Here is an 11,843-nt window from a genome sequence, read left to right as displayed (position 1 = left end):
GGCAATTTTTTGTATTTTTAGTAGAGAGCAGGTTTCACCGTGTTAGCCAGGGTGGTCTCGATCTCCTGACGTCGTGATCCACCAGCCTCGGCCTCCCAAAGTGCTGGAATTACAGGCGTGAGCCACTGTGCCTGGTCAATAATTTTGACCTTTAAAAATGTTTGTCATATTTAAAAGCTCTCGGCCGGGCAAGGTAGCGTGTGCCTGTAGTCCCAGCCACTCAGGAGGCTGAGGCAGGAGAATCGCTTGAACCCGGGAGGCGGAGGTTGCAGTGAGCCAAGATGGCGTCACTGCACTCCAGCCTGGGCGACAGAGCCAGACTTTGTCTCAAAAATAAATAAATAATTTGGGAGGTGGAGGCGGGCGGATTGCCTTGAGCTCAGGAGTTCGAGAGGGCAACACAGTGAAACCCCATCTCTACTAAAATACAAAAAAAATTAGCTGGGCGTGGTGGCGGGCGTCTGTAATCCCAACCACTCGGGAGGACTATGGCTGGAGAATTGCTTGAAACCGGTAGGCGGTGGTTGCAGTGAGCCGAGATCGCGCTACTGCACTCCAGCCTGGGCGATAGATAAATTCTCCGGCTCAATGTTTTTTCTACTTTTTTTTTTTTTTTTGAGGTGGAGTTTTGCTCTTGTTGCCCAGGCTGGCGTGCAACGGCGTGGTCTTGGCTCACTGCAACCTCCGCCTCCCAGGTTCACGTGATTCTCCTGCCTCAGTCTCCTGAGTAACTGGGATTACAGGTATGCGCCACCACGCCCGGCTAATTTTGTATTTTTAATAGAGACAGGGTTTCACCATGTTGGCCAGGCTGGTCTCGAACTCCTGACCTCAAGTGATCCACCCGCCTCAGCCTCCCAGAGTGCTGGGATTACAGGCGTGAGCCACTGCACCCGTCCTTTTTCTACTTTTTTCTTACCCAAACATGCCATTTTCAGAAAGGCTAGTATACTTCTCTTCCCTCACCATGGCATGTGCATTTTTAAAATAGCTTTATTTAGGTACAGTTGATATACGGTGAAACTGCACGTATTTAAGGTAAACAGGGCTGGGTGCAGTGGCTCAAACCTGTAATCCCAGCACAGTGCTTTGGGAGGCCGACGAGGGCAGATTGCTTGAGCTCAGGAGTTTGAAACCAGTCTGGTTAACATGGGGAAACCCCATCTCTACAAAAAATGCAAAAATTAGCCAGTCCTGGAGGCATGTGCTTGTAGTCCCAGCTACTCGGGAGGCTGAGGCAGGAGGATTGCTTGAGCTGAGGAGGTGGAGGTTGCAGTTGCAGTGAGCTGAGATTGCACCACTACACTCCAGATGGGGCGACAGAGCCAGACCCTGTCTCAAGAAAAAAAAAAAAAAAAAAAGGGTAAACAGTTTAATGAGTTTTTACATATGTATACACTACAACTAAGGTAAGGAACATACTGATCACTCCAAAAGTTTTCTAACTTTAGTAATACAGCTCTCCCTTTCTGTTCCCGCAGGCAACTCCAATCTGCTGTCACTATGGATTAGTTTGCAATTTCTAGAATTTTATATAAATAGTATGTAGTATATATATATATATAGTCTGACTTCTTTCCCTCTGCCTAATTAATTCGAGATTTTTCCATGTTATTTGTGTATCAATATTTCATTATCTTTCATTGTTGAGTAGCATTCCATAATATGGATATATTGCAATTTTAAAAATTTCTTCTGCTGATAGACATTGGATTATTTCTAGTTTTGGCTATTCAAATAAAGCTGATATGAACATGAACATTCATGTACGAGTTTTGTGTGGACATGTGTTTTCATTTTTTTTTTAAAAAAAACAATTTAAACAATTTATTATTATTATTATTATTATTATTTTTGAGATAGGGTCTTGCTCTGTAGCCTAGTCTGGAGTGCAGTGGTGCAATCATTGCTTACTGCAGTTTTAACCTCCCAGGATCAAGAGATGGTCCCACCTCAGCCTCTAAGTAGCTGGGACCATAGGCATGCACCACCACTCCTGCCCGTTTTTTCTTTCTTTCTTTTTTTTTTTTTCTTGTAGAGACAGGGTCTCTCACTGTGTTGCCCAGGCTGGTCTTGAACTCCTGGTCTCAAGCTATTCTCCTGTCTTGGCCTCCCAAAGTGCTGGGACTACAGGTGTGAGTTACTGTGCCTGGCCTCTTTTCATTGTTTTTGTGTATATGCCTGTAAGTAGTGGAATTGCTAGGTTATACGGTAACTCTTTTGAGGTTTTCTAAAGCGGCTACACCATTTTACATTCTCACCAGCAGTGAGAATGAGAATTCCAATTTTTCTGCATTGTCACCAATAATTGTTATTACCTCTTATTTTATATATATTTTTTAATTGTTGTTGTTTTGAGACAGGGTTTTGGTCTGTCACCCAAGCTGGAGTGTAGTGGGTATGATAGCTCACTGCAGCCTCAAACTCCTGGCTCAAACTATCCTCCCACCTCAGCCTCCCTAGTAGCTAGGACTGCAGGCGTGCCACCATGCCCAGCTAATTTTTATTTTTTAAATTTTTTGGTAGAGATGGGGTCTTGCTGTGTTATCCAGGATGGTCTGGAACTCCTGGCCTCAAGCCATTCTTTCTCCTCGCCTCCCAAAGTGTTGGGATTACAGGTGTGAGTCACAGGTCAGGCTGATCTCTGTTTTTTGAGTAGAGCTATTCTAGTGGGTATAAAGTAGGATTTTTTTTTTCTTTGAGATGGGGTCTTGCTCTGTTGCCCAGGCTGGAGTGTGTGGCATGATTTTGGCTCACCACAACCTCTGCCTCCCAGGTTCAACCTATTCTCCTGCCTCAGCCTCTCAACTGAGGCGTGCACTACCATGCCAGGCTAATTTTTGTATTTTCAGTAGAGACGGGGTTTCACTATGTTGGCCATACTGGACTTGAATTCCTGACCTCATGATCTGCCCGCCTTGGCCTCCCAAAGTGCTGGGATTACAGTGAGCCACTGTGCGTGGCCCAGAGTAGAAATTAATTGTGGTTTTGATTTGAGTTTCCCTCGTGGCTAGTGATGTTGAGAATCTTCTCATATGCTTATTGGCCATTTGTCTATCTTCTTGGAAGAAGTGTGTTTTTATATGCTTGCCTTTTTTTTTTGAGACGGAACCTCGCTCTCTGGCCCAGGCTGGAGTGCAGTGGTGCGATCTCGGCTCACTGCCAGCTTCGCTTCCCGGGTTCACGCCATTCTCCTGCCTCAGCCTCCCAAGTAGCTGGGACTACAGGCACCCGCCACCATGCCCAGGTAAATTTTTTTGTATTTTTCAGTAGAGACGGGGTTTCACCGTGTTAGGATGGTCTTGATCTCCTGACCTGTGATCTGCCCACCTCGGCCTCCCAAAGTGCTGGGATTACAGGCTTGAGCCACCGCGCCCGGCCATGCTTGCCCATTTTTTAAAAGCTGGTTTGTCTTTTTATTATTGAGTTATAATATATGTTTTCTTTGTATATTCTGGATATAAGTTCCTTGTCAGACGTAACGATTTACAAGTATTTTCTCCCATTTTGTGGGCTATCTTTTCACTTTCTTGATGTCCTTTGGAGCACAAAAGTTTTTCATTTTAATAAAGTCCAGCTTTTTTTTTTTTTTTCTTTTCTTTTTCAGACACAGGGATCTCCCTGTGTTGTCCAGGCTGGCCTCAAACTCCTGGCCCATGATCCAGGAGCCACCACTCTGGCTAAAGTACATTTTTTTTTTTTTTTTTTGAGACGGAGTCCTCGCTCTGTCACCCAGTGCAGTGGTACGATCTCGGCTTACTGCAAGCTCTGCCTCCCGGGTTCACACCATTCTCCTGCCTCAGCCTCCCAAGTAGCTGGGATTACAGGGGCCTGCCCCCAAGCCCGGCTAATTTTTTATATTTTTAGTAGAGATGGGGTTTCACCGTGTTAGCCAGGATGGTCTTGATCTCCTGACCTTGTGATCTGCCCACCTCGGCCTCTCAGAGTGCTGGGATTACAGGCGTGAGCCACCATGCCTGGCCGATTTGTTTTTTTTTTTGCTTGTGCTTTTGATACAGTATCTAAGAACTGTTGCCCAATCCAAGGTCGTGAATATTTATGCCTAATGTTTTCTTGTAAGAGTTTTAGTTTATTTTTTCTTATTTTTTTTCACTCCATGTCAGTGTCTTCTAAGAGTTTTATAGAGTTGGCTCTTACATTTAAGTCTGTAATCCATTTTGTGGTAATTTTTGTGTACAGTATGGGGGAAGGGTCTCAACTTAATTCTTTTGTATATGGATATTTAGTCGTCCCAGCACCATTAGTTGAGACCATTACTCTGTTGATTTGTTACAAAGTTGAATACAATTTTCTGCTTTGTCACTAATTTTTCCAATAGCAATTTGTTGGCCTTTTGGTCTAGAGTGGCAGTTGGGGTCATTGTAGGAGGGAAGCAGTTTAGTGTTGCAAGAATAGGTTATAAATGAATCCACTGATTTAAATATACAGGTTGTATAATTTCATCCTTACGTTACCTTATACTTGAATGGTAAATGAAGTTCAGCTGCTATTTCTCTGCCTACTGGGCATCCTTGTGTCGTTAGTTATTTGGAAGCTTCCAGTACTAAGCCGTTAAATAGAAATCAGGGTCAGGTCCTTAAACATGTGACTTAAAGGAAGAAAAGATTCGTACCTGTTCCTTTCTCTTTCTCCTCCTTAATTCACCTATCCTAGCACCCTTTTATCTTAAGAAGACTCTTCTTTTGTATTTTACACATAGCCTTTTCTGAAGGAAGATCACATGTAAAGGTTTTAGTTTTTAAATTGAAAATTCAAGGAAATGTTCTGTAGTGATGATTACAAACATTATAGAAGTATTCATAAAGATTATATGTAACCTTCATAAAATCTAATCCATAATTATATAGTTAATATTAAGTCTCCTGTGCTAATTCTAACTGCAAGGTTAGAAATGCGATTTTTTCCTTTTATTTTTCAAAATAACAAAATTATAATTATTTACAGTTTTGTAAGATTTGCTTAGCCATTTTAAAGGAAACTTAACTGTTTTTGAATGTTAACTCTAAATTGCTCTTTTTCCCCCCCTGTTTTTTAATAGTCTTAATTATTCACTTTTTTGAGATCTTAAGAGCAAAGGAAAAGCATACATTTTTTTACAGAGTTGTTCGAGTTTTATGTGTCTCATCTCCTAATTTGTAGAGTTATTTTGCTTTCTTTTAGAGCCAGTACTTTGCCAGTAATAACTAATTTCCTAGAAATCAGGTTGCTGCTTGACTTCTGCGAGTCCCTTTTCCGCTTGCTTTTGTTGCTTTGTAAAAGAGTCGAGCTCAGTTCTGTGGAAAATCACTAAATCATCAATGTAGTTTTCCCTAGTTTGAATTAACATGGTTGCGTATATATTTTGTATTGAACTGAATCTGTAACTTTTTCTTGACTATAAATTTGTTAAGATACCCTGAAGGACTTTTGACTTCATTTGATAAGTTTGGATATCCTCATATCTGAAATAGATGCTAATGGTTTGTTCCTTTTAAATGAATGTTTCTTATTCTTTTAGTCTTTTTTGTTCTCCCCTCCACTAGACTACTTAGGATATCACTGGTGTTCCTATAATGAAACCCAGACACTTGTGAAATATAATCATAGTTTCTTGATGGTTTGGACCTAATTCATTTTAAAAATTTATTAATATTTTATGTGTCTGTTTCTTGGGTTTTTTCTTCATGCATTTATATTTAATATATATAATTTGGAGCCTGCTTTTTAAACAACTATCATTATAATATGTATTTTATTATTTTTATTACATTATTTTAAGTTTTTTTTTTTTTTTTTTTTTTTTTGAGGCAGAGTCTTGCTCTCTTGCCTAGGCTGGAGAGCAGTGTTGCAATCTCAGCTCACTGTAACCTCTGCCTCCCGGGTTCCCGGGTTCCCGTGCCTGGGCCTCTTGTGTAGCTGGGATTACAGATGTCCGCCAGCACACCCTGCTAATTTTTGTATTTTTAGTAGAGACAGGGTTTCACCATTTTGGCCAGGCTGGTCTCGAACTCCTAACCCCAACTGATCCACCTGCCTCAGCCTCCCAAAGTGCTGGCATTAAAAGTACGAGCCATTGCATCCAGCCAGAAAACAGTTTAAAACAGCAGAGGAATATTCCATTAATGGATATATTATTTATGGAACCAATTTCTGTTGTGTTCACACTTAGAACGTTTATTTCTGATTATTATAAAATAAAACACAATGAATATTGCTAAATATAGCTCTTTTTCAGTATTTCTATATTCTGAGAATAGATTATTGTAAGTTGAATTATCAAGTCAAAGTGTATTAACATTTCTAGAGCTCTCAGGAGAGCAAAACATTGCACAGTTGCTTTCTAGAAAGGCTGTACAAGTTTACATTCCCATTAACAATGTATGAAATTGAGATATACGGCCTTGCCAGCATGTTATTATTTTAAAACATTTGCAATTTTGATAGGAAATAGTAACTGGTTTCTGAAATTTGTATTTATTTGGTCACTAGTGGGACATTTAAAATATGATCATTAACCTTTAGGTATTTGCTTTAAATGAAGTTGCTTGTTCCTATTCTTGGTCCATTTTTCTTTTGGGTGATCCCTGATTCTTATGTGGAATCTAGGGATGGATAATATTCAGAACTGTGACTTAATCAGTACAAATGATCTGTAGAAAGTTGTTGTTTCATGTCCCCGCCAAGTACTTTTGCCCTCCCTCTCCCTAACTACTTTCTGATTTTAAATCTGTTCTTGGATTTCATGTAAATGGAATCATACCATATGCATTTTTAAAATTAACATCACTACTTTTGCTTAATACTTTTGAGATTCATCCATGTTGTGTTAATCAGTAACACATTTTTTTTTTATTGCTGAGTAGTAGTCCTTTTTTGTTTCATCTATTATTTTACTGAGGAAACCATAATCAATAGAAAATTGCTGATCTCGAGCTCCTGACCTCAAGCGATCCACCTTCCTCGGCCTCCCAAAGTGCTGGGATTACAGGCATGAGCCACCACACCAACATGGCCAACGTGGCAAAACCCTGTCTCTACTAAAAATACAGAAATTAGCCAGGTGTGGTGGCACGGAATCCCAGCTGCTAGGGAGGCTGAACCACGAGAGTTGCTTGAACCCGGGAGGCAGAGGTTGCAGTGAGCCAAGATCGCGCCACTGCACTACAACCTGTGTGACAGAGTGAGATTTTGTCTCAAAAAAAAAAAAAAAAAAAAAAAAAAAACCCAAGTGCAGTGGCTCATACCTATAATCCCAGCACTTTGGGAGGCCAAGGCAGGCGGATCACGAGGTCAGGAGTTCAAGACCAGCCTGACCAACATGGTGAAGCCCCGTCTCTTACTAAAAATACAAAAATTAGCTGGACATGGTGGTGCGCTCCTATAATCCCAGTGATGTGGGAGGATTGCTTGAGCCTGGAGGCAGAGGTTGCAGTAAGCCAAGATTGCGCTACTAGACTCCAGCTTAGGTGACAGACTGAGACTCTGTCTCAAAAAACAAAATTCAGAAACTTTTTTTTGTTTGTTTTGAGACAGGGTCTCTCACCTTGTCACCCAGACTAGAGTGCAGTGGCATAATCATGGCTCACTGCAGCCTCAACCTCCTAGGCTCAAGCAATCCTTCCACCTCAGCCTCCTGTGTGGCTGGGACTGCAGGAATGTACCACCACACTCAGCTAATTAAAAAAACCTTTTTTATAGAAAGGGCATCTCACTGTGTTACCCAGGCTGGTCTCAGAACTCCTGGGCTCAAGCCATCTTCCTGCCTCAGCCTCCCAAAGTCCTGGGATTACAGGTGTGAGCTACTGCCCCTGGCCCCAAAACCCTTATTCATTGTTGGTATAGCCTCTTTGGAAAACAGTTCGGCAGGTTGTCATATATAATTAAATGTACACTTACCAGAATGGTCTACTGTTTCACTCCTGGGCATTTATTCAAATAAAATGAAAACACAGTCACACAAAAACCTATATGCAAATGCAGTATAGGTTGATGCAAAAGTAATTGTGGTTTTTGCCATTTTAATGCCTTTTTTTATTTTTTGAGACAGAGTCTCACTCTATGGCCCAGGCTGGAGTGCAGTGGTGTGATCTCGGCCCATTGCAACGTCTGCCTCCCGGGTTTTCAAGCAATTCTCTTGCCTCAGCCTCTTGAGTAGCTGAGATTACAGGCATGTGTCACCACACCCAGCTCTGTTTGTATTTTTATTAGAGACGAGGTTTCACCATGTTGGCCAGGCTGATCTCAAACTCCTGGCCTCAAGTGATCTGCCCACCTCAGCCTCCCAAAGGGCTGGGATTACAGGTGTGAGCCACAGCGCCCAGCTTTAATGCCATTTTAATGGCAAAAAAACACAACTACTTTTGCACCAAACTCATAATTGCCAAAAACTGGAAATAATGCACATGCACTTCAACTGGTAAATTGATAAAGGTTGGCACATCTATATAATGGCATATGATTTGGCAGTGCATTCACTAACATTGTTCAATATCAAATGCATTATGCTAAATGAAGGAAGTCAGACTTAAAAGGCCACATACTGTGTGATTTCATTTTTAGGGTATTTTGGCAAAACTGTAGGGAAAGAAAATTGACCAGTGGTTGTGAGGGATTGGAAGAGAGTTTGACTACTGAGGGCATGAGGGACTTTCTTTGGGTGTTCTGTGTATCTTTTGTATCTGTTCTATATCTTGATTGTGGTGGTGGTGACATAGTTATGTGTTTTCAAACTCAGGAGAGTATATATAAATTACACCTCTCCAATTAAAGTTTTAGCATATATTATGATATTAAAAATTATTTTGGGAATATCTCAGAAAATGTTTTGTTTTGTTTTTATTTTAATATTACAGAGACAGGGTCTCACTTTGTCTCCCAGGCTGGAGTGCAGTGGTGTAATCATAGCTCACTGAAGCCTTGAACTCCTGAGCTCAAGTGATCTCCTGCCGCAGCCTTCTGAGTAGCTGCGACTCAGGCATGCACCACTATACCTGGCTAATTTTTTTTTTTCTTTTAGAGGCAGAGTCTTGGTATGTTGCCCAGGCTGGTCGAACTCCTGGCTTCAAGAGATCCCCTGACCTCTGCCTTCTAAAGCGCTGGGATTATAGGCACAAGACACTGTGCCTAGCCATGTTTTGTTTTTAGATTCTGCTTATGTGACTTTGGGAGGAGAGAAAGTGGTAGACGACACTGGTAGAGTTTTTTGAAGGTGTTGAAAACATTGTGTAAATGCTGAATATGTTTACACTTAACAAACATTCCTGTCATACATTTAATAGAATTTTGTGATGTCAGAATTAGAAGAGCCCAAAGAGACCTCATAAAGTGTTCTTTTTTTAAACAGATAAAGGACCTGAAGCCTAGGTAGGTTAGCTGAAGTCCCACAGCTAGGTAGTGCAGACGTAGATCTAGGATTTAAGTGATGGATTACTAATTTGACTCGTATTTTACTAAAACACAGTTTTTATTTCAAATTATTCTCTTGAGACTATTTTTAATTCCTTTTCAAAACTTTTCAATTGTGTCATCTTAAAACTGGAAACCACTCCCTTCCTACTGGTAGGAAAGTCCTGTGTCTGGTTGATAATAGGAAGGCTAAATATGAGAGATTCCATAGCACTTCAAGTTTGCTTAAGCCCACTCGACAAAGTTAGTTATAAAGACACTTTTCTCTAACTGGTAAATCTAGATGCTTAGTTTTGTACTTTTCAAGGGCTATCAGTTAGGAATAGGTTTTTGTAACTTTATCACATTAAATATTAGTATTTTCAGATGATCATGATTGTTGGTTTTTTGGGAAGGTAGAAAAGGTTTAAGCATGTTAGGTTCTTTCTGGTTACCTTAATTGCTACCGAGGGATGTGAGAGAGCACCAGAAGCAGTCTTAATAGATACATGTTCAGGAAATGGAGATTGGAATGTTATTTAAGATATAACAGCAGCTTTAGTTGTCTTCTATTCTTGAGAACTGGCTAATTTTCACTGTTCTTCTTGTGTTTTTTCTTTCTTGTACAGTAGTTTTTGATTGCCTCTAAACCGCAGTTCTAGAACAAAGTTTAGAGTTCCTGCACCTTAGAGATACTGTTGATATTGTGGATATTGCAGATCCAGTCACAGAGCTAGCAGGTGGGTTGGTCTCTTTCTTGTTTTATTTTTTCACTTATTTTTTATTTTTTATTTTTATACAGAGTCTCACCCTGTTGCCCAGGCTGGAGTACAGTGACGTGATCTCAACTCACTGCAACCTCTGCCTCTGAGGTTCAAGCAATTCTCCTGCCTCAGCCTCCTGAGTAGCAGGGATTACAGGCATGAGCGATCAGGCCAGGCTAATTTTCGTATTTTTACAAAATTTCACCATGTTGGCCAAGCTGGTCTCTGACCTCAGGTGATCCATCTGCCTTGGCCTCCCAAAGTGCTGAGATTACAGGCGGGAGCCACCGCACCAGGCCTCTTTCTTGTTTTTGAAGCTGTGCCTGTGTCATGCAACCTACGAGTTATTTCCTGTAAGCAATAGCTCCAGGCAGAGTTGGCCAGTTGCTTTCAGCCTTCTTTATAAATAAGGGAACCCTACCCCCACCCTAGCTCTGGCAGACTCTGTCTTTTTTTTTTTTTCTTTCTTTTTTTTAATGTAAGAGTCTCATTCTGTTGCCCAGACTGGACTGCGGTGCAGTGGTACAGTCATGGCTCACTGCAGTTGGGACCTCCCAGACTCAAGTGATCCTCCACCTCAGCCTCCTAAGTAGCTGGGACTTATAGGCATGTGCCACCATGCCTGGCTAATTTTTTTGTTGTTGTTTTGAGATGGAGTCTCGCCCTGTCCCCCAGACTGGAGTGCAGTGGCACGATCTTGGCTCACTGCAACCTCTGCCTCCCAGGTTCAAGCAATTCTCCTGTCTCAGCCTCCTGAGTGGCTGGGACTACAGCTGCCTGCCACCACTCCCAGCTAGTTTTTGTATTTTTTGTAGAGACAGGGTTTCACCATATTGGTCAGGCAGGTCTCAAACTTCTGACTTCGGGTTATCTGCCCATTGCAGCCTCCCAAAGTGCTGAGTTTACAGCCTGAGCCACTGCGCCTGGCCCTGGCTAATTTTTAAATTTTTTGTAGAGATAGATCCTCTATGTGTTGCCCAAGCTGGTCTCAAACTCCTGGGCTCAAGTGATCCTCCTGCCTTGGCCTCCCAAATAGCTGAGATTACAAGTGTGAGCACCTGTGCCAGGCCAGGTTCTGTCTTATATGGAACATTTTTATTGCCTGTTCCCCAAGGAAGCCAAACTCCCAGCTGCCACTGCCTGTTTCTGAACCAGGAGCCCAGTATGCCTCTGGCTTCAGAGGCCTTACCACTTTGCATTTGTATTACTTATCAATGCCTGGAAGGTATTTACATTATTTTTTGAGCCAGCTATGCATTCTTTGTTTATATATTTGATACATTTATATATATAGTTATTTGGGTGAATGTACTGTATCATCTTGGCCTGAAGCCAAGATTTCAGATCTTGCCTTTTTTCAAAGCCACATTTTCTCATCTTTAAAATTAGAGGTTAGGCCGGGCGCGGTGGCTCAAGCCTGTAATCCCAGCACTTTGGGAGGCCGAGACGGGCGGATCACGAGGTCAGGAGATTGAGACCATCCTGGCTAACACGGTGAAACCCCGTCTCTACTAAAAAATACAAAAAACTAGCGGGGCGAGGTGGCGGGCGCTTGTAGTCCCAGCTACTTGGGAGGCTGAGGCAGGAGAATGGCGTAAACCCGGGAGGCGGAGCTTGCAGTGAGCTGAGATGCGGCCACTGCACTCCAGCCTGGGTGACAGAGCGAGACTCCGTCTCAAAAAAATAAATAAAATA

At 41.8% G+C, this 11,843-nt stretch overlaps 1 protein-coding gene across 16 annotated transcripts in view; it reads left to right on the top strand.

The window, feature by feature from the left end:
- The window catches only part of NUMB (NUMB endocytic adaptor protein), a 200,851-nt gene that overhangs the window by 15,983 nt on the left and 173,025 nt on the right, over positions 1–11,843 (top strand). The window contains exon 2 of one of the 16 annotated variants that reach the window (XM_017882800.1): positions 10,014–10,124. The exons of 14 other annotated variants lie outside the window; for them this stretch is intronic. The gene's annotated coding sequence lies outside the window, so the exon portion shown is untranslated. The remainder of the gene's footprint in view (positions 1–10,013; positions 10,125–11,843) is intronic. One more of the 16 variants, XM_017882801.1, reaches the window with a different exon arrangement.

The sequence above is a fragment of the Rhinopithecus bieti genome, unplaced genomic scaffold, assembly GCF_001698545.2.
Source record: "Rhinopithecus bieti isolate Rb0 unplaced genomic scaffold, ASM169854v2 scaffold_13259, whole genome shotgun sequence".
NCBI lineage: Eukaryota > Metazoa > Chordata > Mammalia > Primates > Cercopithecidae > Rhinopithecus > Rhinopithecus bieti.
The sequence above is the reverse complement of the archived record's forward strand: the minus strand, read 5'-3'. Positions and strand labels throughout refer to the sequence as shown.